The sequence below is a fragment of the Eucalyptus grandis genome, chromosome 6 (genome assembly GCF_016545825.1).
Source record: "Eucalyptus grandis isolate ANBG69807.140 chromosome 6, ASM1654582v1, whole genome shotgun sequence".
NCBI classification, from domain to species: Eukaryota; Viridiplantae; Streptophyta; class Magnoliopsida; order Myrtales; family Myrtaceae; genus Eucalyptus; species Eucalyptus grandis.
This window is the reverse complement of record NC_052617.1, coordinates 6,252,901-6,265,498: the sequence shown is the minus strand read 5'-3', so window position 1 is coordinate 6,265,498 and position 12,598 is coordinate 6,252,901. Positions and strand designations below refer to the sequence as shown.

Sequence of the window (12,598 nt, the reverse complement as noted above, 5' to 3'; positions counted from 1 at the left end):
AAACCTACAATTCTCGCAAAATCCTCTTTAATTATGTGTAATTCTGCAGTGGAAGATGGGGGTGGCGTCAAATCCTCATCCTCCGGAGCAGTTATGCAGACCTTTCCACAAGGACTTTATGCAGGTCTTTCGATTCTGCCTTTGAAATTGAAGCTAAGACTAGACTCCGTGGTGGAAGGACGAAAGTTCCAGGAAATGACGATACGACGTTACAGCGCAATGCGATTCCATAACTGCTTGGGTTGACAAGGACGGGCACCGCCGCCCCTCAGGGCTGCTTGCTTTTTCGTCAAACTTTTACCAACTGCCTATTATTTTTGTGAAATCATCGTGGAAAATTTATATATCTCACTCGCATAACTAGATACTGAAGTTTACTTTACGTCACCTCCCCTAAGCTATGTTTCTACGTTCTTCTTCTTTCATATATTTAACCTTCATCTGCCAATTACAAGTGGATACATAAGGAGATTTGACTTGACAATTATGTAGAATAGCAACTTAGTAATCAAGTGAATTTATGTTGTGTATATTTAGCATCATGCAATGATCACTTTAACTTTGAATCAAATTAATAAAAAATAAAATATATTGAATATAGTTGCAGTTGTGCTGCGTTGTAACCATGGTGCAACAAGTATTGCAATCTGTGTATTTGGTTAAAGCATATTTTAAAGCCACAACATCTTAAAGTTGGGCAATTCTCTAAAAGTTTGAAAGTTATTATTGTAGCTCTTAATTGTTAAAAGAAGCACAATATGAAACGAGAAAGGATATTGGAGATTCAAAGTATCTAGAAATTCAAAGTTATCTTAAAGGAAAAAAATTCATAAATGACTACCCACTTTACAATGAATTTTCTAAATTTGTTTACCAATAGTGATGACCAGCGTCATACATATCTTTTAAAATGAAAAATGCCATTACAAAGTTACTAATAAACTTTTCAAGAAAGGCAGAGAAGACTTTCACATCATGTATATAAAGAACCTAGCAAGTAAGAATTTTCCACAACCAAGTAAATCCACCAAGAGAATCAAACTTGTGACTCCACTAATGTCATCTCAAGGAGACTTTGACTTCTTTGCATTAGAATTTAAGTGCATTGCTGTCCTAGAGCCACTGTGCTGGACTGAAAAACAATGAATTCTATCAATATCAGCCCACCGATGTGAAGTGGACTTTGCCACTATATTTCAAAGTCTCTCGGTTAACATCAATCAATTAGGACTTATTTGACCCGCAATAAAACATCATTATGGCAATGGTATAGTCAAGAATCCGACCAGCAGAACCTTTAGAACGGGTAACACACGCTGTGAGCCCACCAGCAGACCTTAGAGAGAAGACGTGTGTCCATCAGCATCTGACAGACTTTTCTAGCAGGGTTAAAACTAATAGATGATTCCAGAAAAATGGGGTGAGTCTAATAGCTATCTAAAAGGGGTAGGATCTTGCATATTAAATTAAACCCCAACCCGCGGGGCAAGTTGATCACGTCTTATTGGGGACGACGGGAGGAGGAGAAGTTGGAAGGCTATGTGAGCCCACCAACAGCCCTCAGATTAGACTTGTGTAGATGGCTTGGCTTATTAGAAGAGTCTAAAAACTTGACGGGGCAACTCCATATAACCTTAGAGCATGATCTGGAATTGTTTAGGGAGCTTATTTTGTCTTGAGAGTGATTAAGAAAATACAATATATATATACACGCACATATCTTAAAAGTAAAAAATCATTGACTCTTCTACTTAGCTAACGTTAATAATCCCTACCATGATGATGAATGCTTGAAACAGAAAGTAAAATACATCAGCAATTTGTCGTCAAACTTAACTAGATTAATTAAGTCGGGCAAGGGCAACCGTTATAAGCACACTAATCTATGTAAAAAAGCAATTATTATTAGATGCATGTAGGAACATCCGAATAGGATGAGAGGACTACCGCGCTTGATGCGAAATATAATTAATCGAGTGCTCCAAGAATTCTGTTAGTCTAAAAATCGTCGGAAAAAAAGAGTAACACCAAAGGAAAAACAATGCTTCTCTGCTAATGATAATGGAACTTGCACAACGTACAACGTACGACAACCGCGAATAGCAACGTATGCATGGAGGCTTACAAAAAATGGAGGAGACTTTGACTCTGCATTTGGACGGATGAACCGAAAGGCAGAGCACTGACAACTTGAGCGCATGTAAAATGGGGAAAATTATCAAGATAGTGCTAAACCTATTACAATTTTTTTTTTCGACTTAGTCATAAATCTTTTTTTTTAGGCCAATTCGGTCCTAAACATTTTATATTTATGTCAATTCAATCCCGTTGGCCAATTTTATTTGGTTGGCGTTAGCCATCCGGCCAACACTAATGTGACAATTTTTTTAACAATTTTTATTTTTTTTTTTTTCTTATCTTCTTCCATTGGCCCATGAGGTCGACCTTGCTAGCCACTAACGAGGCTAGCCCTCGTGATGGCCACTTTTCTTTTCCTTGATTTGGTTTGTCGTACAAACGATTAAGGTGTGTTGAACAATACTTGATGATGGGGCGGCTTGCAACCTGCAGATATCCCAATCCTGCAATTCTTGCAACGTCTTCTTTACTTATGCCAACATTTGCAGTGCAAAAATGGGATCGTATCAAATCCTCACCCTCCCGAGCAATTATGCAGACCTCTCCACAAGGATTTTTTTATTTTATTTTATTTTATTAATTGCAGTTGATTGTCGCCCTAACCCATTCTAACGCCATAAAAGAAACAGATTCTGTCGACTCCGGCACACCTATGGCAACAAAATCGAATTCCGTCGCCTTAACTCTACCTAAGGCAACAAAAGAACAGTTTCTTTCGTCGCCTTAGGCATATCGACGGCGACAAAATTATTTTTGTCGCAAAAACTTTTGCGACCTTAGGTAGCTTTTCTATTGGTGTAATTAGAGCAATTTAGTTGTAGTGGATTGTTAAATCATCTATAGACGTTTCAATAACTTAAAGCAATTTTTACCTATTTCATGGAATAGTAAGATGGAGAAATGCAGTGCCCATTGATGCCGGGAAGAAAGCGCTTCCAAGTTACATTCACAAACACGTGCAGTACTCGTTTTCTAAAGCACCGAAGTAGGCCTGATCAAAGAATATCGTCGATAAGAGGGACGATTCTACGATGGAGAATTTATAACCCAATTCACCGACTATGATCTATGACCGGTACTTATAAGATGACTGGAAAAGTTAATGTCACTTTGGTGAAATTACTAATCTATAAATATAAAAAAATCACCTTGGATAATAAAAAGTTAGTAAATCACATGTGAAAGTAACATATGATAAAAATTCCTTTTCATTCTGAGTGTAGCCTTCGATGTTAAGCTGTTGCGGTGTTCATCTCCGGCATGTAGTGTACGCCCTGAGAGTCGGCATGACAAAGCCGACATCAGATATTATTCCGTGTTAATGTTTCTTTCTGTCCATCCTCCTCATGATTGATATAAAGTAACGAACACTGTAACGAGTATATGTCTAGGAAATAAAAATTCTTTTAACCTGAATATTTATTTTACCGGCTTGTGCACCTATGGCTAAACTAACTTCGACAGAAATTCCGATCTTCCTTAACCATGACAAAATGAGAAATCATTTTGACTAAATTGTATATGAAATTACTCGTGTGTCGACCAGACCAACAGAGCTTTTAGAATGGGTAACACATGTTGTGGGCCCACCAACAGACCTTAGAGAAGACTTGTTTCGATGACTTCACACTTGAGAAGGGCTATATAAGTTGAAGCACTCTCCATTATCAATAAACTCACTTGCATACTAAATTACAAAATGGGGTGGCATCAAATCCTCGGCCTCCTCCCTTTTCTCCTTTTCTTACATTCCTTCGTTCCCTTTGCCTCACCCCTTTGCCCTCCTAACCAGCGTGATGCCTTGCTCCATTTTAAGAATTCCTTCGTGCTTGATGTCGTGGCATCGGACTATTGTCATTCATATTACTCATCTTATCCAAAGACAAACTCATGGGCCAAGGCTGTAGATTGCTGCTCATGGGGTGGTGTCACTTGCGACAATGTCACCGGTAACGTCATCAATCTTGATCTCACTTGCAGCAGGTTTTGTGGCGCTCTTTATTCCAATAGCTCCCTCCTTCTCCCGAAGCTTGAGAAGCTGCTGTTGCGATCTTGTAATTTGACCAAGTTTCCCTATTTCTTGAATTCATTCAAAGGACTAACATATCTAGACCTCTCTTCCAATATGATTAGAGGGAAGGTCCCAGAGTGGTTTTGGGGAATAAGCCATGGTACATTGGAAAAATTAGATATTTCTCATAACCTTTTGAGGGGAGGTATACGACCATTGCATTGGAAGCGATTGTGGTATATTGACCTTGGGAACAACTCATTACAAGGACCACTCCCAATCCCTCCACCTTCTACTTCTCACTTTTATGCCTCCAAAAGTGGTTTCACCGGTGAGATCCCATCTTCAATTTGCCAGTTGAGTTTTCTCAAGTCTTTAGATTTGTCTAACAATAAACTCTTTGGAAATATGCCACCATGTTTTGGTAATATATCCAATCTTGTGGATCTAGATTTGAGCAACAATATATTACAAGGATCAGTACCACGCTCCCTAGTCAAATGTGTGAAGTTATTTTCACTAGATCTCAGTCACAACGAGTTCAGTGATATCTTCCCACATTGGCTAGAAGCACCGAAATTGTCCTCCCTTCATTTGAGTTCCAACAACTTTTATGGCAGGATCAACCTCACTACCTTTGGACTCTCCTTCCCTTCTCTTGCATATTTATTTCTATCCAACAACAACTTTTCGGGATGGTGGCTCACAGAGGATTTCTCAAACACCTCATTGATTGTAATAGATCTAGCCAACAACAAGTTTGGAGGGCCACTTCCACTTCCATCTCCCATCACCATTTACTACTCCATGGCAAGTAATATTTTTGTAGGGAAGGTCCCTTCTTTGATATGCAATGCCACCAAGCTCGGGATGATTGACTCGTCTAACAATAGCTTAACGAGTAGCTTGCCTCCATGCATAACAAATTTTAGCACCCATCTATCAATTTTGAACTTGGGAATGAATTACCTTGAGGGCATAATTCCTCAATCATTTTCTTGGAGAAATGGCTTGATGACTCTTGACTTGAGTCAAAATCGGTTTGAAGGAAAATTGCCCCAGTCCCTTGAAAAATGTGAATTTCTAGAAATTCTGGATCTCAGTAACAATCGGATTAAGGATACATTCCCAGAATGGTTGGGAACACTCTCGCAACTAAAAGTTCTTAATTTGAGGTCCAATAATTTTAAGGGTTTTGTGGATATTCCCATGCAAGTTGACCTCTTTCCCAAGTTACATATTTTAGACCTCTCCAACAATAACCTTGGCGGTCCTTTGCCAGCCAAATTGATTATGAACCTTAAAGCAATGATGAATGACAATTATGAGCAAGAAACATCATTGTACATGACACAGTCTTTTGAAAAGAGTTCATATGAAAATTCTATGTTCATAACCCTAAAAAGCTTAAGATTGAGGTATACGAAAATCGGCACCTACCTCAAAATCATTGACTTATCACACAACTCTTTCAAAGGGGATATCTCAGGACTTATTGGACATCTCAACTCTCTCAGAGGGCTCAATCTTTCTCATAACCACTTTACAGGTTCCATCCCTCAGACTCTAGGAAACTTGACCACTCTTGAAATGCTTGATCTTTCTTCAAACAAGCTTTGTGGGGGAATTCCTGAAGCACTGAGAAATCTGTCATACCTTTCGTCCTTAAACCTTTCGGACAACCAACTCGCTGGTCCAATTCCTCGTGGCATCCAACTCAACACTTTTGAAAGTGAATCATTTAGTGGGAATCCAGGCTTATGTGGACTTCCATTATCAAAAGAATGCTCTCCAGGATTGTCCTCGTTAACTTTCAATTGCAAACGGCATGAGGATTGGTTCAAACAGAAAACAGTGTGGATGGGCTATTCATCGGGAATTGTAATTGGGATTTCCATAGCATATATTGCAGTTGAAACAGGAAAGCCTAAATGGCTTGCGCAAGGTGTGAGAATGCTAGAGAGAAGAGCAGCTAAGTGGATGGAGAAGCCAAAAGCGAAGACCATTAGATTTCGTAGACAATGAAATTGTTTGAGGAGTAGTTTCTTTAAACTATACAATGTAGATTCATTGAATAAAGATGTAACTAGACAAGCTTGAAATGTCATTTCCCTTATTGAGGCTTGTTTCTAATGTCTTCTATTCTTGTTTCTTTGTGCAACTGTGTATCACATTAATTGAGAAAATTAATAATGAGATTAAAAAAAAAGAAATAGAAAAGAGATTCATTGATTCTTGTTTCTTTGTCAAGCACACAGCTTTAAAGAAAAAAAGAAGCTAAAAATAGAAAAATGAAAAGGCCATTAATCTCTAGTTATCTTTTCTATCATCATGTTGGCTTTTATTTGTCCATGAAGTGAAAACGCTTTAACCCATTCAGCCAAAGTAATTAATAAATTAATCTACCGAGGAAATATGTCCCCAAGAATCAACACTAAGGTGCGAATGGTAACGTTTCTGTTTTTTTATTATAGGGAACAAAAACAAAAAAAGTGTTTCTGTTCTAAGGAACAATTTTTGAATAAAAGAACGCGTTTGGTAACGTTTGTTCCGGGAATAAAAAATGAATAGAAACACGTTTGGTAAATTTTATTCTTTTTTTATTTCTTTTAATTTTTAAAACATTTTTATTTTATTTTTCATTTTTCCTTTCTTTTTATTTTTTATTTTTTCGGCCGCCACCGGCCTCCGCGACGGCCGATTTGGTCAGGGCCTCGCCCAACCATGACAAGGCTCGCCGTGGTTGGGCGAGGCTTGGCCTCACCCGCGCGGCGACGCTCGACCTCGTCGGGGCCGGCGACGCTCCGGCGAGGTTGCCGACCCTCAAGGGCGTTGCCGGCCCTCGATGGCCTCGCCGGCCATGGCTGAGGCCGGCGACCGGCCAAAGAAAAAAGAAGAAGAAAAGAAGAAAAGAAAAGAGAAGAGAAGCGTTTCTGAAGAAGTGTTTCTTTTATCCGTAAACAACTATTTTGTGTTTCTTTTTTTTGCTCCAATTTTGTTTCTGAAACAAAAAACAAAAAAGAACAGAAACGCAACCAAACGCGTTTCTGTTCTTTTTTTGTTCCCGGGAACAAAATCCGTACAGAAGTGTTCTAGAACGTTTCTTGGAACGTTTCCATGCACGCCCTAAAATTTTAGAGTTTCAGATCAGCAGAAGATTGTGAACTGGAAGCTATAATACGTTGTCTTTGATGGATTAGAAAAATGTTGAGTGCAATATTCAAAGTATCTTTAAATTCCAAATAATCCCACGAAAAATTCTTTGAGAGAGGTCGATGACATGCGGTTTGGGGGACTCGAAATGACTTGTAGCTTCTCCATGTAGCCCATGAAACCTGTTGGACTAATAATTAAAAATAATAATAAATTTGAGGTTGTCACAGTTTGTGAATCCTTGGGAATGGATCTTGCAGGTTGGTTATTACTCAAGAAGACCATCTTCGGCGCTCACGTTTTGTTCCCATTTCAATCGCATTGGTAAATTTGTCCAATTGATGACCTACCGGTCATGTTATCCATTGTAATTTATGAAGCGACTCACGGAGAGATTCCATCTTCCGTCTGCGTATTACGCTCCCTTGATACTCTACGCTTGGTTTGTAACAATCTCTTTGTCTCTATTCCTGATTTTTGGGAAATTTGACAAACATCCCTGAACTAGACTTGAGTGCCAATAAGTTTGAATGGACATTACTCCAGTCTTTAGACAACTCTGCACGATTGTTCAATCTAAATTTCAGTCACAACTAAATCAGTGATACTTTTCCAAAGTGGTTACTAGAAGCACCTTCTTTAGGAAACATCAATCTGCGGAATGAATTTTATGGCCAGATCGATCCTCCGACTGCTCAATTTCTTCCATCGTCAATGGGCCGATAAATATTTTCTCCACAGGTTGAACTTGTGAATGGTTGATCTATCCAACAATGAATCTGAAGTCCTCTTCCAATTCCACCGCCCACCACTCTCTTCTATTCCAATGCAAACAGCAAGGTAAACGTGATGAGCACCTGGACATATAGTTGAACATGTTTGGATTGAGCTTGATTAAGTTCATGTAATAAACAAGCAATCCGTTCAGACATGAATGAGAAAACCTTTTGTTCATGAGTCAACCCTTTCAATATTTATACTGTCAGGTAAACATGTTCGTGTCAAAAATTGCCAGCCCTATTTAAACATGTCATATATGAGCTCAAAAGGTCGATTTGCACACGACGCGTTTAAGCATTCTTGTTTAAAAAGGGTCACCTGTCTAAAATTGGCCAGAAATACACGTTGTGTTTGTACTTTATATTGACCCGGTCGACAACCATACCACCCCGAGACATGCAGCAACACTTTTGACAGATCCTGTTCCTCTCTCTTTTACATGCGTTTTCAAGATCGTGAACAGTAGGATAAATCACGGGCTACTTGGACCAGTTGATAGTTGTAACTTGTAAGTGAGAAGTAGGTACGGACTTGTGGCTGAACCTTTTCCTTCGTGAAGCGCAAAACGCTGGAGTTGGTTTGATCTTAGTGTGAAATCAATGAATCCTGAAAGTGACATGGTTTCCCGCTGCGTTCTTCGGTTGTTCGAGGAAACCATGAATTGTCCAACAAGGTCAATATGGACCTCTGAAATACCTTAATAGCCTCTCCATCCAGTTGAGACTGCAATCCATAGTCCAAATAGGTCGCCCAGACGTCTTGTTTGCACTCAGTTTCATTCGTCTACCTAAACCTGGCACATCCTTCATCTGTTTAGCAAAAGATGCATGTTTGGATCGAGGCTCCAAAAGGCAGTTCTGATTTTTTTCTGAGATAATTAGAGATGGAGAGTGCGATCCCATAATCAACGTGGTCATTGTTCAACACTAAACCCACATTTCATAATAAGTGATAGATGGTTGCAACATCTTGATGTCTTGAGATATACAATGATTGAAACATCTCTTTGTACATTGAGATATACACTGATTGAAACATCTCTTTGTACATAGAATTCTCACTACTTTAGATTATATTCCGTTGGAAACCCAGTCATATCATTGAACGACACTTTTGGTCTAGTATTGGCCAAGCCACCTGCACAGCAGGCCCAATATAAGTTGGGTTAGTCGGCTATGTAGAAATACATTTCACTCAACCAAAGAAAGATAATGAAAAATTGGCCATAAATATCACTAAAGACCATCCAAGATATCTCCGCATGATTAGTATGTTTTGTATGTAATTTTCAGGTCGACGTGGCAGGGCTAGGGCAGATTTTGCTCTAATGACTTCAATAAATTCCTCCACCTTTCAAGAAGAGCAACGTGGAAGAGAAGCGGTTGGATTGGTACTCATGAAATTGGTCTGCATCTCCATCTACAAAGTCTTATCAAGACATGACTCCCTATCCAAGGATAACACCGCTCGTGCACCGCTTTTGCAGCTAAACAGTCGGCAAAATAATGGCATCAACCATGGCTAAAAACCTGAAGTCGTAGGATGTGGACATATTTCCATTAATTGGAGGCAGATCCATAAGTCGGATTAAGTTTGAGTCCGATGGAAAATTATTCGATTCAAATTAATTACATGTAGATTGAATAATTTATACACGATCTAATTCATATTACTAAAAATATTTTTATATTTAACTAAATATAAGAAAACTCATATCCAAACTGAATTTAGAGATATGAGTGAGTGAGTGTGAAATCAGGTGAGGACAAGAAGGAGTGAAGAAAGTCATAGAAAAGAGTTAGGTTTAAATAAGTTGCGAACCCCTTTAACACCTATATTATATTAGGTTTTACCATTCTAAACCGATTTATAATTCATTTAGTGAATATAACTATCCCATATAACAATTCAATCAATCAAACATAGGCTAAAAAAATAGGTTTATGATCCATTTTGACAGGTCTAATTGGAGGTAATTTATCCATGACGAAACTTAAACCTCAACAACAAATTTGAATAATAATGTTGTAATAAACCACTGGCTCTAAGTCCTGTGGCAAAGCACCCACTCGGGATCTACGAGGTGAGGAGTTTGACCCCTCACCTCTTGCATCTCGCCCCACGAGTTGATGCGTATATAGAGATGCGGTTTCGATCCCACATTGAAGTACCCACTTCGGATCCTCCCTCATGTTCTCAATTCAGACAAACTCGATAACATTCGATTTGGACAAGGGATCGATCCAGCCACCTCCCTTATGTTCTCAGTTCGGACTGATCCAGTAACATTCCATAGGGACGAGGGATCGGTCAGGCCACCTTTAGACGTTTGGTTCTACGTATCCTAACTTCTCCTCCCTCCTTTGCTAAGAACAATCTTATTCATCCGCACGTCATGTGACAAATTGCCGCGAAATCGCCTATTTCCTAGAATTTCGTCCTTTTTACTGATTGAATTTTCACATTGGAATGGGAAAAAGGGCTAGCCTGAAAAGGCCAATATCATGGTCACCTAAGCTTCTACAAATAAATTCTGACCAAACCCAAATTCATGACAAATTGTACGGTCAGTCGAGACGCTGACCCGCAGTAACTACCTTTGGTGGATGAGTCGTCAATGCCACAAGACTTAGCTGTCCTACAGCTCACAATGATGCATCCGTAATATATGATACTAGCTAACTCGACCACGCTTGGCTCACATTTTCCATGGCGCCTAAATGGACTGATGAGAATTCCTGATCCTCCAATCCATGTATGCAAATTGCCGGTTAGGTTTAGTTCTACTCCTGTCCATCACCATACCCGCGGTGATATGAGATCGCCTCGTTTTATATGACATAGATGCAACATGCCTTGAAATGTAAGTATACTCTCCATTAACACACGGTGAGAGAGATGTACAATTGCACGCCTCGTGTCAATTCGAACCTCTCCCTCTAGAATGGAAGATTTGAAATCAATATCGTCTAAACGATCCATTCTATCCAAAATCAAGTCGATTGTATAATTCAGAACGATAAAGTTTGTTAGTACATGTTCGGGGTACTTTGCTCCAATCGCAACTCTATCAAGACATGTACACCGAGCAGAACGGGTTCATGGCTTTGTGATCCGATGGCTAAGACGATCCACATTCAGCACTTTTAATCAAACCGGCCACTGAACTCCGATTTCAATCATGCCATGCACCGGACTTTCACTTCTTAGGGAAATTATACATCTATATAGATTCCTAGTTGAGCCATGAAGTAGTGATTCTAGAGAAGTTTTGACATGTATGTGAACATGATATCATGTGGGTCTGCTGAAAGCCCGCAACATCGTAGTCGATGGTTTCGATCGGACAAATGTCCCCTGGAAAAAGACAGAGGGACCACATTGAATACGAGGGACCTCCGTAGCCGGAAAAGCTCTGTGCAGAAGCGGCAAAACCAAACTGTTCGAAGCTTCATGGGTACGACACTCTCTCGCCAGCCAATCGCTCTTCGTCTTCTACATTCTCATCCTCACTGTCTCTCTCCGTCTCTCTGTCGCTCTGTCTCTATCTGTCTGTCTGTCTCTCTCTCGAAGCTGCAGGTAGTAATGAAGCCGGGTTTTGGTTGGCCAACTATTTCCTGTCTGCATTTATTGGCGGGAAAGCTGGCCTGTGAGGTTTCCCCCTCCCATCCTCGCACGAGCTGCCCATGACCACGAAAGTGAGCTCTTTCTCATGCTCTGTTCTCGTCTCCTGAAGCTCTGCATTTCAAATCCTCTGTGCCCGTTGTCGTCGTCGTTGAGCGATCATGAAAGCACCTGAGCTTGAGCGCGAGCCTGCAAATGACCCGGTTCGTGATGATCGGATTCCGACGCTGCCGGAACCAACTAAGGAGCAGGAGAAGGAGAAGGAGAAGCCGAGCACTTCCTTCTTCGGCTTGTTTGTGGCTGCCGACAAGATTGATTGTTTTTGATGCTCTTTGGAAGCGCCGGCGCGTGCATCCACGGTGCCGCGCTCCCTGTGTTCTTCGTTCTGTTTGGCCGGATGATCGATTCTCTCGGCAAGCTGTCTTCCGATCCCCACGGATTGTCTTCGCGTGTTTCTGAGGTAATGCGTGGCCGTCTGGCTTCATTCTCCTCGGAGTAGAGACCAGTGCGATCAGTCGTGCTTTCAAATAGATTTATGAGAGAATAGAGTACAGTTTTCTTAGGAGTTCACAGGTTTAAATTGATGCTTTCTTTTGCAAGCTAATACATCGTCAAAAGGCCAGACGCAAGCATCTGACATCCTTATAACATTGCAGGATGCTCTGTACCTCGTGTATCTAGGAGTCATCGTGTTCGCATCGGCATGGATAGGTATGCATCAAGCTTGTTATGGATGAATTTTGTTCTTTCAACCGAACAAATTCCAATAATCCATCCCTATCTGAGCTTAATTCCTGGTCATATAAGTCTTTAGGTGTTGCATTGTGGACACAAACCGGGGAGAGGCAAACAGCTCGTTTGCGGCTTAAGTATCTGCAGGCAGTTCTTAGG

At 40.3% G+C, this 12,598-nt stretch overlaps 1 pseudogene; it reads left to right on the top strand.

The window, feature by feature from the left end:
- Positions 1-11,833: 11,833 nt before the first annotated feature.
- On the top strand, positions 11,834-12,488 carry LOC120294713 (annotated as a pseudogene).
- Positions 12,489-12,598: the final 110 nt, after the last annotated feature.